We start from the raw sequence: 22163 nt of genomic DNA, 5'->3' as shown, positions 1-22163 counted from the left end.
GGAAAGGCACACCTGGAAAGACACACCTGGAAAGACACACCTGGAAAGACACACCTGGAAAGGCACACCTGGAAAGGCCCACCTGGAAAGACACACCTGGAAAGGCACACCTGGAAAGACACACCTGGAAAGACACACCTGGAAAGGCACACCTGGAAAGACACACCTGGAAAGGCACACCTGGAAAGGCACACCTGGAAAGGCACACCTGGAAAGACACACCTGGAAAGGCACACCTGGAAAGGCACACCTGGAAAGGCACACCTGGAAAGACACACCTGAAAAGACACACCCGGAAAGGCACACATGTCTATATAAGGTCCCACAGTTGACAGTGCATATCAGAGCAAAAACCAAAGGGTTGTAATGTGAATAAAGGGGAAAAGGCTATTTTTGAACATGGGGTGAGACATTCTTACTAATCTGGTAGAGAACCAGTTTGGATTTATTTATAACTTTTTTTAGTTAGAGGTTTTTCGTGAGAGGTCTAATGTTTTAATATTGAAACATTTCTGCCCTCTGAATTCATATTTGTTATATAAATAGGCCTGTTGAATGTTGTCTGGCTTGCCATTCCAAATAAAATGGAATCTTTTTTTCTTACATAATTTCAAAGTAGGTCGCTAGTTGTAGGCAAAACCATAAGCAAATAGATAAACTGGGAAATGACTAAAGAGTAAATCAGGGTAAACTGGGATATGACCAAAGAGTTAATCAGGGTAAACTGGAATATGACTAAAGAGTTAATCAGGGTAAACTGGGTTATGACTAAAGAGTTAATCAGGGTAAACTGGGATATGACTAAAGAGTTAATCAGGTAAACTGGGATATGACTAGAGTTAATCAGGGTAAACTGGGATATGAGAAAAGCGTTCATCAGGGTAAACTGGGATATGACCAAAGAGTTAATCAGGGTAAACTGGAATATGACTAAAGAGTTAATCAGGGTAAACTGGGATATGACTAAAGAGTTAATCAGGGTAAACTGGGATATGACTAAAGAGTTAATCAGGGTAAACTGGGATATGACTAGAGTTAATCAGGGTAAACTGGGATATGAGAAAAGCGTTCATCAGGGTAAACTGGGATATGGCTCAAGAGTTAATCAGGCTAAACTGAAATATGACTAGAGTTAATCAGGTAAACTGGGATATGGCTAAAGAGTTAATCAGGGTAAACTGGAATATGACTAAAGAGTTAATCAGGGTAAACTGGAATATGACTAAAGAGTTAATCAGGGTAAACTGGAATATGACTAAAGAGTTAATCAGGGTAAACTGGGATATGGCTAGAGTTAATCAGGGTAAACTGGGATATGACTAAAGAGTTAATCAGGGTAAACTGGGATATGACTAAAGAGTTAATCAGGGTAAACTGGGATATGACTAGAGTTAATCAGGGTAAACGGGGATATGACTAAAGAGTTAATCAGGGTAAACTGGAATATGACTAAAGAGTTAATCAGGGTAAACTGGGATATGACTAAAGAGTTAATCAGGGTAAACTGGGATATGACTAAAGAGTTAATCAGGGTAAACTGGGATATGACTAAAGAGTTAATCAGGGTAAACTGGAATATGACTAAAGAGTTAATCAGGGTAAACTGGAATATGTCTAAAGAGTTATTCAGGGTAAACTGGAATATGACTAAAGAGTTAATCAGGGTAAACTGGGATATGACTAAAGAGTTAATCAGGGTAAACTGGGATATGACTAAAGAGTTAATCAGGGTAAACTGGGATATGACTAAAGAGTTAATCAGGGTAAACTGGGATATGACTAAAGAGTTAATCAGGGTAAACTGGGATATGACTAGAGTTAATCAGGGTAAACTGGGATATGGCTAAAGAGTTAATCAGGGTAAACTGGAATATGACTAAAGAGTTAATCAGGGTAAAACTGGGATATGACTAAAGAGTTAATCAGGGTAAACTGGGATATGACTAAAGAGTTAATCAGGGTAAACTGGAATATGACTAAAGAGTTAATCAGGGTAAACTGGAATATGACTAAAGAGTTATTCAGGGTAAACTGGAATATGACTAAAGAGTTAATCAGGTAAACTGGGATATGACTAAAGAGTTAATCAGGGTAAACTGGGATATGACTAAAGAGTTAATCAGGTAAACTGGGATATGACTAAAGAGTTAATCAGGGTAAACTGGGATATGACTAAAGAGTTAATCAGGGTAAACTGGGATATGAGAAAAGCGTTCATCAGGGTAAACTGGGATATGGCTCAAGAGTTAATCAGGCTAAACTGGAATATGACTAGAGTTAATCAGGGTAAACTGGGATATGGCTAAAGAGTTAATCAGGGTAAACTGGAATATGACTAAAGAGTTAATCAGGGTAAAACTGGGATATGACTAAAGAGTTAATCAGGGTAAACTGGGATATGACTAAAGAGTTAATCAGGGTAAACTGGGATATGAGAAAAGCGTTCATCAGGGTAAACTGGGATATGGCTCAAGAGTTAATCAGGCTAAACTGGAATATGACTAGAGTTAATCAGGGTAAACTGGGATATGGCTAAAGAGTTAATCAGGGTAAACTGGGATATGACTAGAGTTAATCAGGGTAAACTGGGATATGACTAAAGAGTTCATCAGGGTAAACTGGGATATGGCTAAAGAGTTAATCAGGGTAAACTGGAATATGACTAAAGAGTTAATTAGGGTAAACTGGGATATGACAAAAGCGTTCATCAGGGTAAACTGGGATATGGCTCAAGAGTTAATCATGCTAAACTGGAATATGACTAGAGTTAATCAGGGTAAACTGGGATATGGCTAAAGAGTTAATCAGGGTAAACTGGAATATGACTAAAGAGTTAATCAGGGTAAAACTGGGATATGACTAAAGAGTTAATCAGGGTAAACTGGGATATGACTAAAGAGTTAATCAGGGTAAACTGGAATATGACTAAAGAGTTAATCAGGTAAACTGGAATATGACTAAAGAGTTAATCAGGGTAAACTGGGATATGACTAAAGAGTTAATCAGGGTAAACTGGGATATGACTAAAGAGTTAATCAGGGTAAACTGGGATATGACTAAAGAGTTAATCAGGGTAAACTGGGATATGACTAAAGAGTTATTCAGGGTAAACTGGGATATGACTAAAGAGTTAATCAGGGTGAGTTTTCCACAAATAGACAGGTATTTTTTTTCCATGGTAGCAAAATCATGTGGAGACGCAGGTCGTTAGGAAGCAGGTGCAGTTGTAGAGTTTAGTGTAAATGAACCCATAATGATACAAAACCAAGAGAAGCATCTAGACATGAATCACAGGTGTGCCTAATAATGAAGGGTTGCCAGGTGTGTGTAGGGATGGGTTGCCAGGTGTGCCTAATAATGAAGGGTTGCCAGGTGTGTGTAGGGATGGTTTGCCAGGTGTCCCTAATAATGAAGGGTTACCAGGTGTGCCTAATAATGAAGGGTTGCCAGGTGTGTGTAGGGAGGGTTGCCAGGACCTGTGGTTAGAAGACCTCCGAGCGCCGGAGAGGTGTAGTGGGAGTAGACGGGCAATATGGACTCTTTTGACATAAATTGCTTTTGTTTTAGAGATAAGTATTGCATTACATGGCCTCTAAAGATACAGTTAAAAGTGTCCCATACAATAAGGGTATCTGCTGTACATATGTTATGTTGTAAAAATTCAGTTATAAATTGTTTTTAACCAGGAGAGAAGAATTTATCATCCAATAGGCTTTGAAAACATTTCTGATATCCTCATGTACATGAACATTCTGTAAGAGTAATGTCCCCTCTCAAACTTTTTGCTGCCAGTGAGAATGACATAAGAAAGGAGTCAAGACGACTAGCTTGATTGATTCTCCTCCATGTATATCTCACTAGGTCAGGATATTAAACCTCCATGTATATCTCACTAGGTCAGGATATTAAACCTCCTCCATGTATATCTCACTAGGTCAGGATATTAAACCTCCATGTATGTCTCACTAGGTCAGGATATTAAACCTCCTCGATGTATATCTCACTAGGTCAGGGTATTAAACCTCCTCCATGTATATCTCACTAGGTCAGGATATTAAACCTCCATGTATATCTCACTAGGTCAGGTATTAAACCTCCTCCATGTATAACTCACTAGGTCAGGATATTAAACCTCCTCCATGTATATCTCACTAGGTCTGGATATTAAACCTCCTCCATGTATATCTCACTAGGTCAGGATATTAAACCTCCTCCATGTATATCTCACTAGGTCAGGATATTAAACCTCCTCCATGTATATCTCACTAGGTCAGGATATTAAACCTCCTCCATGTATATCTCACTAGGTCAGGATATTAAACCTCCTCCATGTATATCTCACTAGGTCAGGATATTAAACCTCCTCCATGTATATCTCACTAGGTCAGGTATTAAACCTCCTCCATGTATATCTCACTAGGTCAGGATATTAAACCTCCATGTATATCTCACTAGGTCAGGATATTAAACCTCCTCCATGTATATCTCACTAGGTCAGGATATTAAACCTCCTCCATGTATATCTCACGAGGTCAGGATATTAAACCTCCATGTATATCTCACTAGGTCAGGATATTATACCTCCTCCATGTATATCTCACTAGGTCAGGATATTAAACCTCCATGTATATCTCACTAGGTCAGGATATTATACCTCCTCCATGTATATCTCACTAGGTCAGGATATTAAACCTCCATGTATATCTCACTAGGTCAGGATATTATACCTCCTCCATGTATATCTCACTAGGTCAGGGTATTAAACCTCCATGTATATCTCACTAGGTCAGGATATTAAACCTCCTCTATGTATATCTCACTAGGTCAGGATATTAAATCTCCTCCATGTATATCTCACTAGGTCAGGATATTAAATCTCCTCCATGTATATCTCACTAGGTCAGGGTATTAAACCTCCATGTATATCTCACTAGGTCAGGATATTAAACCTCCTCTATGTATATCTCACTAGGTCAGGATATTAAACCTCCTCCATGTATATCTCACTAGGTCTGGATATTAAATCTCCTCCATGTATATCTCACTAGGTCTGGATATTAAACCTCCTCCATGTATATCTCACTAGGTCAGGATATTAAACCTCCTCCATGTATATCTCACTAGGTCAGGATATTAAACCTCCTCCATGTATATCTCACTAGGTCAGGATATTAAACCTCCTCCATGTATATCTCACTAGGTCAGGATATTAAACCTCCATGTATATCTCACTAGGTCAGGATATTAAACCTCCTCCATGTATATCTCACTAGGTCAGGATATTAAACCTCCTCCATGTATATCTCACTAGGTCAGGGTTTCTTAGCCTCCATATATCCACTAGTTCCAATATATCCATGATATTCGTGATTTCCTTAAGAGCCCGAGGGTGATAGTTTGTAGTGTGATTTCCTTAAGAGCCTGAGGGTGATAGTTTGTAGTGTGATTTCCTTAAGAGCCTGAGGGGAATAGTTTGTAGTGTGATTTCCTTAAGAGCCTGAGGGTGATAGTTTGTAGTGTGATTTCCTTTACGGTCCATTAAGGTATTTAAAACCGTATTATAATCTCCCATCATAATAATATAGTCTAGTGTTGCTTGCAGGGTTGATTATTTATTTTCAAGAAGCGTGGATCATCGTAATTTGGACCGTATAGATTAATGAGCCATATATTTTTATGGTCCAATAATATATTTCAAATAATCCATCTACCTTGATGATCTGTTTGGACAATTTGCACATTCGGATCAAAATTACTATAAATTAATATCATCACCCCTTCTGAGTTTCTTTGCCCAACAGTAGTATCTAACTAAATGCTTGTTTTTATAGCACCAACAGTGCAGTAATATCTAACTAAATGCTTGTTTTTATAGCACCAACATTGCTGAAGTATCTGACTAAATGCTTGTTTTTATAGCGCCAACAGTGCAGTAGTATCTGACTAAATGCTTGTGTTTCTAGCTCCAACAGTGCAGTAATATCTAACTAAATGCTTGTGTTCTTAGCTCTAACAGTGCAGTAATATCTACCTAAATGCTTGTGTTTCTTGCTCCAACAGTATAGTAGTATCTAACTAAATGCTTGTGTTCCTAGCTCCAACAGTGCAGTAATATCTAACTAAATGCTTGTGTTCCTAGCTCCAACAGTGCAGTAATATCTAACTAAATGCTTGTGTTCCTAGCTCCAAACAGTAATATCTAACTAAATGCTTGTGTTCCTAACTCCAACAGTGCAGTAATATCTAACTAAATGCTTGTGTTCCTAACTCCAACAGTGCAGTAATATCTAACTAAATGCTTGTGTTCCTAGCTCCAACAGTAATATCTAACTAAATGCTTGTGTTCCTAGCTCCAACAGTAATATCTAACTAAATGCTTGTGTTCCTAGCTCCAACAGTGCAGTGATACCTAACTAAATGCTTGTGTTCCTAACTCCAACAGTGCAGTAATATCTAACTAAATGCTTGTGTTCCTAGCTCCAACAGTGATATCTAACTAAATGCTTGTGTTCCTAACTCCAACAGTGCAGTAATATCTAACTAAATGCTTGTGTTCCTAACTCCAACAGTGCAGTAATATCTAACTAAATGCTTGTGTTCCTAGCTCCAACAGTGCAGTAATATCTAACTAAATGCTTGTGTTCCTAACTCCAACAGTGCAGTAATATCTAACTAAATGCTTGTGTTCCTAACTCCAACAGTGCAGTAATATCTAACTAAATGCTTGTGTTCCTAACTCCAACAGTGCAGTAATATCTAACTAAATGCTTGTGTTCCTAGCTCCAACAGTAATATCTAACTAAATGCTTGTGTTCCTAACTCCAATAGTACAGTAATATCTAACTAAATGCTTGTGTTCCTAACTCCAACAGTGCAGTAATATCTAACTAGTATGCTTGTGTTCCTAGCTCCAACAGTGCAGTAATATCTAACTAAATGCTTGTGTTCCTAGCTCCAACAGTGCAGTAATACCTAACTAAATGCTTGTGTTCCTAACTCCAACAGTGCAGTAATATCTAACTAAATGCTTGTGTTCCTAGCTCCAACAGTAATATCTAACTAAATGCTTGTGTTCCTAGTTCCAACAGTGCAGTAATATCTAACTAAATGCTTGTGTTCCTAACTCCAACAGTGCAGTAATACCTAACTAAATGCTTGTGTTCCTAGTTCCAACAGTGAAGTAGTATCTAACTAAATGCTTGTGTTCCTAACTCCAACAGTGCAGTAGTACCTAACTAAATGCTTGTGTTCCTAGTTCCAACAGTGAAGTAGTATCTAACTAAATGCTTGTGTTCCTAGCTCCAACAATGCAGTAATACCTAACTAAATGCTTGTGTTCCTTGTTCCAACAGTGCAGTAATATCTAACTAAATGCTTGTGTTCTAACTCCAACAGTGCAGTAATACCTAACTAAATGCTTGTGTTCCTAGTTCCAACAGTGCAGTAATATCTAACTAAATGCTTGTGTTCCTAACTCCAACAGTGCAGTAATACCTAACTAAATGCTTGTGTTCCTAGTTCCAACAGTACAGTAATATCTAACTAAATGCTTGTGTTCCTAGTTCCAACAGTGCAGTAATATCTAACTAAATGCTTGTGTTCCTAGTTCCAACAGTGCAGTAATACCTAACTAAATGCTTGTGTTCCTAGTTCCAACAGTGAAGTAGTATCTAACTAAATGCTTGTGTTCCTAGCTCCAACAATGCAGTAATACCTAACTAAATGCTTGTGTTCCTTGTTCCAACAGTGCAGTAGTATCTAACAATTTACAACAATACAAACAAATCTAAAAGTAAAATGAATGGAATATTTAAATATTAGGAGGAGCAATGTTGGAGTGGCATTGACTAAATACAGTTGAACAGAAGACAGTATTTACATATGAGATGAGCAAAGCAGCATATTAACTTTATTAAAGTGACCAGTGATTCCATGTCTATGTATATAGGGCAGCAGCCCTATAGGTGCAGGGTTGAGTAACCGGGTGAAGGCCAGCTGGTGATGGCTGTTTAACAGTCTGATGGCCTTGAGATAGTAGCTGTTTTTCAGTCTCTCGGTCCCTGCTTTGATGCACCTGTACTGACCTCACCTTCTGATGATAGCGGAGTGAACAGGCCATGGCTCGGGTGGTTGATATCGTTGATGATCTTTTGGCCTTTCTGTGACATCAGGTGCTATAGGTGTCCTGGAGAGCATGCAGTGTACCATGATGATTGGGTGTCCATATAGCTGTACCATAGTGTTTGCATTGCTACTAAGTAAACCTCAAATTGTTCTCCACTAATCCACCCGCTAAAACCTCCACCTTCCCAAGTTGGGTTGTCGTCCCAGTGACTGGCAGACCACCCCTTTCCAGCTGATCCCAGGTCGTCCCAGTGACTGGCAGTCCATCCCTGTCCAGCCGGATCCCAGGTCGTCCCAGTGACTGGCAGACCATCCCTGTCCAGCCGGATCCCAGGTTGTCCCGGTGACTGGCAGACCACCCCTGTCCAACTGGATCCCAGGTCGTCCCAGTGACTGGCAGACCATCCCTGTCCAGCTGGATCCCAGGTCGTCCCAGTGACTGGCAGACCATCTCTGTCCAGCTGGATCCAAGCTCGTCCCAGTGACTGGCAGACCACCCTGTCCAGCTGGATCCCAGGTCGCCCCAGTGACTGGCAGACCACCTGTCTACCTGGATCCCAGGTCGTCCCAGTGACTGGCAGACCACCCATGTCCAGCTGGATCCCAGGTCATCCCAGTGACTGGCACACCACCCATGTCCAGCTGGATCCCAGGTCGTCCCAGTGACTGGCAGACCACCCCGTCCACCTGGATCCCAGGTCGTCCCAGTGACTGTCAGACCACCCCTGTCCACCTGGATCCCAGGTCGTCCCAGTGACTGGCAGACCACCCTGTCCAGCTGGATCCCTGGCTTCTGAGTGATGGGGACCCATCCTTTATAAAGAGCTCCCAGTGACTGGCAGACCACCCCCGTCCACCTGGATCCCAGGTCGTCCCAGTGACTGGCAGACCACCCCTGTCCACCTGGATCCCAGGTCGTCCCAGTGACTGGCAGACCACCCTGTCCAGCTGGATCCCTGGCTTCTGGAGTGATGGGGACCCATCCTCCATAAAGAGCTCCCAGTGACTGGCAGACCACCCTGTCCAGCTGGATCCCTGGCCTCTGAGTGATGGGGACCCATCCTTTATAAAGAGCTCCCAGTGACTGGCAGACCACCCTGTCCAGCTGGATCCCTGGCCTCTGAGTGATGTGGACCCATCCTTTATAAAGAGCTCCCAGTGCCACCCACATAACAAAAGCACATTAACTGCCACAAGCATTTCCAGCGCCTCACCTCCATTGTATTGTATATAGTTATTCAAAAGTATATATAAAAAATCTTGTATATCTTAATTTATTTCCAGAATTAATTAATAATATGCGCAATAATTTTGGCAGTTCATGCGAAGGATTGTTACCTATAACCAGGATTGGTATTACAAAAATTAAATTTTGCAAGCATTCACAATTATTGTGATTCATCCTATATTTATCCCTAACATCATTACCTCATAGCAACAGATGTGGAAACACACACACACACAATTTCCCCACAATCAACCACAAGCTCAGATGTTCAACAGATGTTCCATCCCCAAGCCTCAAGAGATAAGATGTTTGAAAAGTCATGCAAAATTGAGCAAGAATGTGGAGATTTGATTAACCAATATGAAGTCCTAGGTGATGGAGATCAGATACACCCCATTCCCCTGAAACACAGACACGCTGGTCCCCGTTGTGACCATTTCCCAAGCATCTCTGCAGTCAGACCTTTTAATGATTTTGTGCCACCGGGGCCACAATAGCTTGCCCTTCTCTGATTGTCCGAGTGTGACCCTCCCCATGGGTTACTGCAGCTAGTGTTGCCAGCACTGCCACTGCCTGGGTGGGCCCCCCATGGGTTACTGCAGCCAGTGTTGCCAACACTGCCACTGCCTGGGTGGGGCCCCCTGGGCCCCTCCCCATGGGTTACTGCAGCTAGTGTTGCCAGCACTGCCACTGCCTGGGTGCACTGCCACTGCCCCCCTCCCCATGGGTTACTGCAGCTAGTGTTGCCAGCACTGCCACTGTCTGGGTGGGGGCACCCCACCGGAATCCCCACCGGCTCGGTACAAGGTCGTCAAGGTTCTCATTAGCAGCTTTGAGAATTTCCTTGTATATTATGCTCTCCCATCAGGGGCTCTGGCTTTGTAGAACCAACCCTGCCAGGCAGGCTCAGAACCACCAACCCTGTCAGGCAGGCTCAGAACCACTGTTGGACCAACCCTGTCAGGCAGGCTCAGAACCACCAACCCTGTCAGGCAGGCTCAGAACCACTGTTGGACCAACCCTGTCAGGCAGGTTCAGAACCACTGTCGGACCAACCCTGTCAGGCAGGCTCAGAACCACCAACCCTGTCAGGCAGGCTCAGAACCACCAACCCTGTCAGGCAGGCTCATAACCACTAACCCTGTCAGGCAGACTCAGAACCACTGTCGGACCAACCCTGTCAGGCAGGCTCAGAATCTTGAGAGGGCGGTGCTGCTTTATCAGATCTCTGACCGAAATTCATCTTTCTGTCCTGGCTGCATATAGCCTACTTACAGCAGGCCTATAATACAGATAAGAACTTCTCCTTAGTGTGTGGGTCCATCAGGTGAGTGTCTAGGTATATGGTTGGAGACCGCTCCATCATGATAGGACAATAAATAAATAAACTATATTTAGAATCTATTTTAAAATGCATATCCCATATCTGCACAAAATTGAAAGCTCTCTCTTTTACAACTCCTGCTCACAGACACACAAGGGCTCTGGGATTTGCAACTATTTCCCCTTTTTGCTCACTTAACTCCAGAATTTTCCAAACACAAAAACACACCTTCTGTCACAATACACCCACATACCCACATACTATGTCCTCTGTTTGCTGTGTTTTTATCCGAACCATGTTGATTCCTACCTCATTTCAGGCTTTTGTGTTTCAGTTCCTTATATTTGAAGAGGTATTATTTCAATAATGATCTTTTCTTCCAATGCTGTCTTTTATCGATTTATAAATACTTTGGATAGAAAGTTGAATACTAATTATTTTACAACATTCACTATCTTGAATGTTTTTCTTTATCCTGGCAGCAGAGTGTGCAGTTTATAGAAGGTTTAACATAACCTAATGTGACTAGCCTCTGGAACCTCTAATTAAAGAGGACCAGGAACAACTCTGGGCTCTAGAGCCTCTACTAAAGGAGCAGGAAAAACTATTGGATCTAAAGCCTCTACATATAGAGGAGCAGGTACAACCCTGAGCTCCAGAGCCTCTACTTAAAGAGCAGGAACAACCCTGGGCTCCAGAGCCTCTACTTAAAGAGCAGGAACAACCCTGGACTCCAGAGCCTCTACTTAAAGAGCAGGAACAACCCTGGGCTCTAGAGCCTATACTTAAAGAGCAGGAACAACCCTGGGCTCTAGAGCCTATACTTAAAGAGCAGGAACAACCCTGGGCTCTAGAGCCTATACTTAAAGAGCAGGAACAACCCTGGGCTCTAGAGCCTATACTTAAAGAGCAGGAACAACCCTGGACTCTAGAGCTCCTACAGAAAGAGCAGGAACTACCCTGGACTCTAGAGCTCCTACTTAAAGAGCAGGAACTACCCTGGGCTCTAGAGCCTATACTTAAAGAGCAGGAACAACCCTGGACTCTAGAGCTCCTACTTAAAGAGCAGGAACTACCCTGGGCTCTAGAGCTCCTACTTAAAGAGCAGGAACTACCCTGGGCTCTAGAGCCTCTACTTAAAGAGCAGGAACAACCCTGGACTCTAGAGCTCCTACTTAAAGAGCAGGAACTACCCTGGGCTCTAGAGCCTATACTTAAAGAGCAGGAACAACCCTGGACTCTAGAGCTCCTACTTAAAGAGCAGGAACTACCCTGGGCTCTAGAGCCTATACTTAAAGAGCAGGAACTACCCTGGGCTCTAGAGCCTCTACTAAAGGAGCAGGAAAACTATTGGATCTAAAGCCTCTACATATAGAGGAGCAGGTACAACCCTGGGCTCTAGAGCCTATACTTAAAGAGCAGGAACTACCCTGGGCTCTAGAGCCTCTACTTAAAGAGCAGGTACAACCCTGGGCTCTAGAGCCTCTACTTAAAGAGCAAGAACGACCCTGGGCTCTAGAGCCTCTACTTAAAGAGCAGGAACAACCCTGGACTCCTGAGCCTCTACTTAAAGAGCAGGAACAACTCTGGGCTCTAGAGCCTCTACTTGAAGGAGGTACAACCCTGGGCTCTAGAGCCTCTACTTAAAGAGCAGGAACAATGCTGGACTCTAGAGCCTCTACTTAAAGAGCAGGAACACCTCTGGACTCTAAAGCCTCTACTTAAAGAGCAGGAACAACCCTGGGCTCTAGACTCTCTACTTAAAGAGCAGGAACAACCCTGGGCTCTAGAGCCTCCACTAAAGGAGCAGGAAAAACTATTGGATCTAAAGCCTCTACATATAGAGGAGCAGGTACAACCCTGGGCTCTAGAGCCTATACTTAAAGAGCAGGAACTACCCTGGGCTCTAGAGCCTCTACTTAAAGAGCAGGAACAACCCTGGGCTCTAGAGCCTCTACTTAAAGAGCAGGAACAACCCTGGACTCCAGAGCCTCTACTTAAAGAGCAGGAACAACTCTGGGCTCTAGAGCCTCTACTTAAAGAGCAGGAACTACCCTGGGATCTAGAGCCTCTACTTAAAGAGCAGGTACAACCCTGGGCTCTAGAGCCTCTACTTAAAGAGCAGGAACAACCCAGGGCTCTAGAGCCTCTACTTAAAGAGCAGGAACAACCCTGGACTCCAGAGCCTCTACTTAAAGAGCAGGAACAACTCTGGGCTCTAAAGCCTCTACTTAAAGAGCAGGTACAACCCTGGGCTCTAGAGCCTCTACTTAAAGAGCAGGAACAACGCTGGACTCTAGAGCCTCTACTTAAAGAGCAGGAACTACCCTGGGCTCTAGAGTCTCTACTTAAAGAGCAGGAACAACCCTGGGCTCTAGAGCCTCCACTAAAGGAGCAGGAAAAACTATTGGATCTAAAGCCTCTACATAGTGAGGAGCAGATACAACCCTGGGCTCTAGAGCCTATACTTAAAGAGCAGGAACTACCCTGAGCTCCAGAGCCTCTACTTAAAGAGCAGGAACTACCCTGGGCTCTAGAGCCTCTACTTAAAGAGCAGGTACAACCATGGGCTCTAGAGCCTATACTTAAAGTGCAGGAACTACCCTGGGCTCTAGAGCCTCTACTTAAAGAGCAGGAACTACCCTGGGCTCTAGAGCCTCTACTTAAAGAGCAGGTACAACCCTGGACTCTAGAGCCTATACTGAAAGAGCAGGAACAAACCTGGACTCCAGAGCCTCTACTTAAAGAGCAGGAACAACCCTGGGCTCTAGAGCCTCTACTTAAAGAGCAGGTACAACCCTGGGCTCTAGAGCCTCTACTTAAAGAGCAGGTACAACCCTGGGCTCTAGAGCCTATACTTAAAGAGCAGGAACAACCCTGGACTCTAGAGCCTCTATTTGGATGTTCCTTACAGCCAGCGAATGAGGGCACGGCTGAATACACAGCCAGCCAATGAGAGCTAAGTGGAATAGGCAGCCATCCAATGAGAGCCAGGCTGACTAGACAGCCAACCAATAGCAAACAGCCCGTGTGAACATGTGATTCGGGTCCCTCCCCTTCCCGGCTCAATGCTTCCCCCCCCTCAGCAGATTTTATTATAGAAATGACTATAAGGTTTAACAGTAATTACATGATAAAATAATAACATTTGATGTGTCCTGTCTCTTGTCTCCACAGTGGGACCTACCACTCCAGGGATGAGAGCACAGACAGCGGTCTGAGTATGAGCAGCTACAGTGTCCCCCGTACCCCCGACGACTTCCTCAACAGTGTGGACAGTGTCCCCCGAACCCCTGATGACTTTCTCAACGGTGTGGACGAGATGGACACAGGTGAGACATACTAGCTCCAGTTAGCAGCATGGACCTGATGTTGAGATGGTCTGGTATCAGTCAGTATGTCTGATGATGTGATTAACTCACAGTGTTGTCAATACACTTCCAGTATCAGTGGTTTGTTAATAAGTTATTCAATGGACTGGGCTGTTATTTAGTCAGGATCATTATGGGACAATACTAGGACATTACATCATAATACACTAGAACAACATCATATTATATTATTACAACATCATAATACATTTTTACAACATCATAATATATTATAACATAATACATTATAACAACATCATAATACATTATAACAACATCATAATAAAGTATTACAACATCATAATACACTAGAACAACATCATATTACATTATTAAAACATCATAATACACTAGAACAACATCATATTACATTATTACAACATCATAATACATTATTACAACATCATAATACATTATTACAACATCATAATATATTATTACAACATCATAATACATTATTACAACATCATAATATATTATAACATAATACATTATAACAACATCATAATACATTATAACAACATCATAATACATTATTACAACATCATAATATATTATAACATAATACATTATAACAACATCATAATACATTATAACAACATCATAATACACTAGAACAACATCATATTACATTATTACAACATCATAATACACTAGAACAACATCATATTACATTATTACAACATCATAATACATTATTACAACATCATAATACATTATTACAACATCATAATATATTATAACATAATACATTATAACAGCATACTAATACATTATAACAACATCATAATACATTATAACAACATCATAATACATTATAACAACATCATAATACATTATTACAACATCATAATACATTATAACAACACCATAATACATTATAACATCATAATACATTAGAATATCATCATAATACATTATAACAACATCATAATACATTATAACATCATAATACATTATAACAACATCATAATACATTATAACATAATACATTATAACAACATCATAATACATTATAACAACATCATAATACATTACAACAACATCATAATACATTATAACAACATCATAATACACTACAACAACATCATATTACATTATAACATCATAATACATTATAACATAATACATTATAACAACACCATAATACATTATAACAACACCATAATATATTATAACAACATCATAATACATTATAACATCATAATACATTATAACATAATACATTACAACAACATCATAATACATTATAACAACATCATAATACACTACAACATCATCAATACATTATAACATCATAATACATTATAACATAATACATTATAACAACATCATAATACATTATAACAACATCATAATACATTATAACATCATAATACATTATAACATAATACATTATAACAACACCATAATATATTATAACAACACCATAATACATTACAACAACATCATAATACATTATAACAACACCATAATACATTACAACAACATCATAATACATTATAACAACACCATAATATATTATAACAACATCATAATACATTATAACATAATACATTATAACATAATACATTATAACAACACCATAATACATTATGAGAACATCATAATACATTATAACAACACCATAATATATTATAACAACATCATAATACATTATAACATAATACATTATAACAACACCATAATACATTATGAGAACATCATAATACATTATAACAACACCATAATATATTATAACAACACCATAATACATTATAACAACATCATAATACATTATTACAACATCATAATACATTATAACAACATCATAATACATTACAACAACATCATAATACATTATAACATAATACATTATAACAACATCATAATACATTACAACAACATCATAATACATTATAACATAATACATTATAACAACATCATAATACATTATAACAACATCATAATACATTATAACATAATACATTATAACATAATACATTATAACAACACCATAATACATTATAACAAAATCATAATACATTATAACATAATACATTATAACAACATCATAATACACTACAACAACATCATAATACATTATAACATCATAATACATTATAACATAATACATTATAACAACATCATAATACATTATAACAACATCATAATACATTATAACATCATAATACATTATAACATAATACATTATAACAACATCATAATACACTACAACAACATCATAATACATTATAACATCATAATACATTATAACATAATACATTATAACAACACCATAATATATTATAACAACACCATAATACATTACAACAACATCATAATACATTATAACAACACCATAATACATTACAACAACATCATAATACATTATAACAACACCATAATATATTATAACAACATCATAATACATTATAACATAATACATTATAACATAATACATTATAACAACACCATAATACATTATGAGAACATCATAATACATTATAACAACACCATAATATATTATAACAACATCATAATACATTATAACATCATAATACATTATAACATAATACATTATAACAACATCATAATACACTACAACAACATCATAATACATTATAACAACATCATAATACATTATAACAACATCATAATACATTATTACAACATCATAATACATTATAACAACATCATAATACATTACAACAACATCATAATACATTATAACATAATACATTATAACAACATCATAATACATTACAACAACATCATAATACATTATAACATAATACATTATAACAACATCATAATACATTATAACAACATCATAATACATTATAACATAATACATTATAACAACATCATAATACATTATAACATAATACATTATAACAACACCATAATACATTATAACAAAATCATAATACATTATAACATAATACATTATAACAACATCATAATACATTATAACATAATACATAATAACAACACCATAATACATTATAACAACATCATAATACACTATGACATAATATATTATAACAACATCATAATACATTATAACATAATACATTATAACATAATACATTATAACAACATCATAATACATTATAACAACATCATAATACATTATAACAACACCATAATATATTATAACAACATCATAATACATTATAACAACATCATAATACATTATAACAACATCATAATACATTATAACATAATACATTATAACAACATCATAATACATTATAACAACATCATAATACACTACAACAACATCATAATACATTATAACAACATCATAATACATTATAACAACATCATAATACATTATAACATAATACATTATAACATAATACATTATAACAACATCATAATACATTATAATATCATCATAATACATTATAACATAATACATTATAACAACATCATAATACATTATAACATAATACATTATAACATAATACATTGTAACAACATCATAATACATTATAACATAATACATTATAACATAATACATTGTAACAACATCATAATACATTATAACATAATACATTATAACAACACCATAATACATTGTAACAACATCATAATACATTATAACATAATACATTATAACAACATCATAATACATTAGAATATCATCATAATACATTATAACAACATCATAATACATTATAACAACATCATAATACACTACAACAACATCATCATACATTATAACAACATCATAATACACTACAACAACATCATAATACATTATAAGATAATACATTATAACATAATACATTATAACAACATCATAATACATTATTACAACATCATAATACATTATAAAATAATACATTATAACAACATCATAATACATTATTACAACATCATAATACACTATAACATAATAAATTATAACAACATATTACATTATTACAACATCATAATACATTATAACAACATCATAATATATTATTACAACATCATAATACATTATTACAACATCATAATACATTATATCAACATCATAATACATTATAACAACATCATAATACATTATAACAACATCATAATACATTACAACAACATCATAATATATTATAACATAATACATTATAACATAATACATTATAACAACATCATAATACATTAGAATATCATCATAATACATTATAACATAATACATTATTACAACATCATAATACATTATTACAACATCATAATACATTATTACAACATCATAATACATTATAACAACATCATAATACATTATAACAACATCATAATACATTATAACAACATCATAATACATTATAACAACATCATAATACATTATAACAACATCATAATACATTATAACAACACCATAATACATTATAACAACATCATAATACATTATAACATAATACATTATGACAACATCATAATACATTATAACATAATACATTATAACATAATACATTATAACAACATCATAATACATTACAACAACATCATAATACATTATAACAACATCATAATATATTATTACAACATCATAATACATTATAACATAATACATTATAACAACATCATAATACATTATAACATAATACATTATAACAACATCATAATACGTTATAACAACATCATAATACATTATAACAACATCATAATACATTATAACATAATACTTTTTAACAACATCATAATACATTACAACAACATCATAATACATTATAACAACATCATAATACATTATAACATCATAATACATTATAACATAATACATTATAACAACACCATAATACATTATAACAACACCATAATACATTATAACAACATCATAATACATCACAACAACATCATAATACATTATAACATAATACATTATAACAACATCATAATACATTACAACAACATCATAATACATTATAACAACATCATAATACATTATAACATCATAATACATTATAACATAATACATTATAACAACACCATAATACATTATAACAACACCATAATACATTATAACATAATACATTATAACATAATACATTATAACAACATCATAATACATTACAACAACATCATAATACATTATAACAACATCATAATACATTATAACAACATCATAATACATTATAACAACATCATAATACACTACAACAACATCATAATACATTATAACATAATACATTATAACAACATCATAATACATTATTACAACATCATAATACATTATAACAACATCATAAGCTTCATAACTTTACATAACACATCCATGTGGTTGTTTTGTCATAATCAGGGGACTCCCTGCCGGTCTCCATGGGAACACAGCCCAGTCGTTTCCCTGACTACCTGGACGTCATCCCGGGGACAGATGTAGACCTTGGCATGCTGGAGAACAAGAGCATGGCCATGGAGGGGGAAGAGCTAATGCCTAGTCTACAGGAAGCCTTGAGCTCCGACATCCTAAACGACATGGAGTCAGTTCTGGCAGCCACCAAGATGGACAAGGAGAACTTCCTCACATGGTTATAGACCAAGCCGGACCTGGGCCTGCTCCGTTGATAAGCTATAGTATACAACATCGGTTTACAAACTTTTTTTTGCTTCTTGACCCACCAATTGAGGTGGGTGTTTAGTCATGACCCACCAATTGAGGTGGGCGTTTAGTCATGACCCACCACACGATTTGAGCAGTGGAACAACATGCTCTGACCCGCAGGTATATAGGAGAGAGGAGAGGAGCCTGGGATGAGCTCCTATGGGCTCTATAGGAGAGACACTGCTCTTCACTCCTATAGTCCACACGTTTACCTGCTGCCTAGTCAAACTCTCAGACCAGTGAACGATGTGTAGTTGCCTTGATTAAACCAATCATATCTTCCTCCTTCCTGGATGTGAATGATATCTGTCAATCAGGCAGCATACATGTTAACATGGCCGACTGAGGCACTGCTATTCTGTTGTTTCTATATCTTTATTTTTCTTGTCTGTGTCTTCAAGGCTGGCCTGTGAACACACAGTTTATTCAAAGGTCCCCGAATCTTTTCACATGGCTGGCATTCTCAATCTGTCCATCATCTTTACCTGGTGCTTGTTTGTTTCTCTACCACACCTTTACATCTAGGGTGCCTTACCTGCTGGCCGGCAAGGCAAGGGGCTTGCTGCTCTCCTTATCCCCCAACCTCCACATCTGATCTGGGTGGCTGCCTGCCTGTACTCCTCTCACCTTGGCCCCAGGCTTCCTGACAATAGCATTCAAGCATTGTATTATCCTGCCTTTTTTTGTTTTAATTCATGTATTTTACATTGTTGTTTTAAAAAGGTTTTGTTTTTAATGATGAGCCTGAGAAAACCCAAAATGATATATCTGAAGTTGTGTAAAGAACTGTATTGATTTGGAAGGTTAGTTTAGGTATGTTAGGTTAGGGCTTCGCCCCAAATGGCACATATTCCTGACATAGTACACTACTATGGCCCCTGGTAGTAGTGCACTAGATAAGGTATAGGGTGCTATTTGGGACCTAGGTTACACAAGCTGAAGTCCCAGTTAGGACATGTTAGCTCTGTGTGGTGGTGATGGGGGATGGGCTGTTGCCTGGAGCCAGGGCCGGGGACCTCGTATACTATACTATACTATACTCAGTGGTGGAAAAAGGACCCAATTGTCATACTTGAGTAAAAATTAAAGATACCTTAATAGAAAATATCTCAAGTAAAAGTGAAAGTCACCCAGTAAAATACTACTTGAGTAAAAGTCTAAAAGTGTTTGTTTTTAAATCAACTTTAGTATCAAAAGTAAAAGTATAAATCACTTAATATTCCTTACATTAAACAAACCAGACCTCACCATTTTCTTGTTTTTTAATTTACAGATAGCCAAAGGTACACGCCAACATAATTTACAAAAGATGCATGCGTGTTTACTGAGTCCGAAATTTGGGGTTTGCTGAGAGGAAGGTTACCACTGCCTCAAAATGAGCTATATCTAGTAACAAAACAGAGGAAAAAGCAAAGCATTAGTGTTTACTCCGCCCAAAATCTTCTTCTATGGTATAATGGCGGTGTGCAAAACATACAAATCATTAAAATCCACACAGAAAATATTTACACAAGAAGCAATCTAATATCACACAGTCAAAACTCTCCGTCGTTTAGTTAAGTTCACCATTCTGCGATTCTCAAATCAGAGGCAGTAGGAATGACCAGGGATGTTCTCTTGATAAGTTTGTGAATTAGACTATTTTCCTGTCCTGCTAAGAATTCAAAATGTAAGGAGTGCTTTTGGGTGTCAGGGAAAATGTATGGATTAAAAATTACATTATTTTATTTAGGAATGTAGTGAAGTAAAAGTAAGTTGTCAAAAAGTAAATAATAAAGTACAGATACCCCAAAAAACGACTTAAGTAGTACTTTAAGTACTTTACACCACTGACTATACTATACAATATGATACATACGTACTGCTGCTTGGCTCTGCCAGCATGTTTATACGTTTTTGTCAAATCAAGTGCCTTCACTTGTATTTTTTTGAGACGAAGAGCAAGAAAATCTACACCAAGTAATAATACTAAATAATGTGTCTAAGAAGTTGTATTATTGCCAAACAAACATCAAAAATACTCTCCTCTGCTTACGTTAATGTCCAATAATCAACAGTATATTTCTGTTTTTATAAAAAGGTGTTATTATTATGGGACTTCAGTAACACTTTACTTGACACCCAGCGTCATAACACGATCATAACCATGTCATAATATGTCTTAACAACTGACATAACTTGTTATTACCTGTCATAACACTATCATGACCCATATATTTACACCTGTTGTGACATATTGCCTTATTTTATGGCTGGTTATGAACCCTATATGCTGTAAGTTTGTTGTTGTTGTTATGAATTGTTAACAGTCATCATATTTTAAATAACTTGTAGAAAATACACTTTATAACACTGTCAAGAAGCTTTATGACCATCATAATCAGATAGGCAGAACGACACATTCGTACCTTGTTAGCTCGGGGTTTTGAACTTGCAACCTTTCGGTTACTAGTCCAATGCTCTAACCACTAGGCTAGCCTGCCGCCCATGTATGCAGATATGTAGATATGTCATGTATGTATATGTCATAACCAGCCATAAAATAAC

The 22163-nt window shown here is 37.3% G+C and overlaps 1 pseudogene; it reads left to right on the top strand.

The window, feature by feature from the left end:
* The window catches only part of LOC121839309, a 72770-nt pseudogene extending 51456 nt beyond the window's left edge, over positions 1-21314 (top strand).
* The last annotated feature ends 849 nt before the right edge of the window (positions 21315-22163 follow it).

Source organism: Oncorhynchus tshawytscha, linkage group LG14 (assembly GCF_018296145.1).
Source record: "Oncorhynchus tshawytscha isolate Ot180627B linkage group LG14, Otsh_v2.0, whole genome shotgun sequence".
In the NCBI taxonomy this organism is placed as follows: Eukaryota; Metazoa; Chordata; class Actinopteri; order Salmoniformes; family Salmonidae; genus Oncorhynchus; species Oncorhynchus tshawytscha.
The sequence above is the reverse complement of the archived record's forward strand: the minus strand, read 5'-3'. Positions and strand labels throughout refer to the sequence as shown.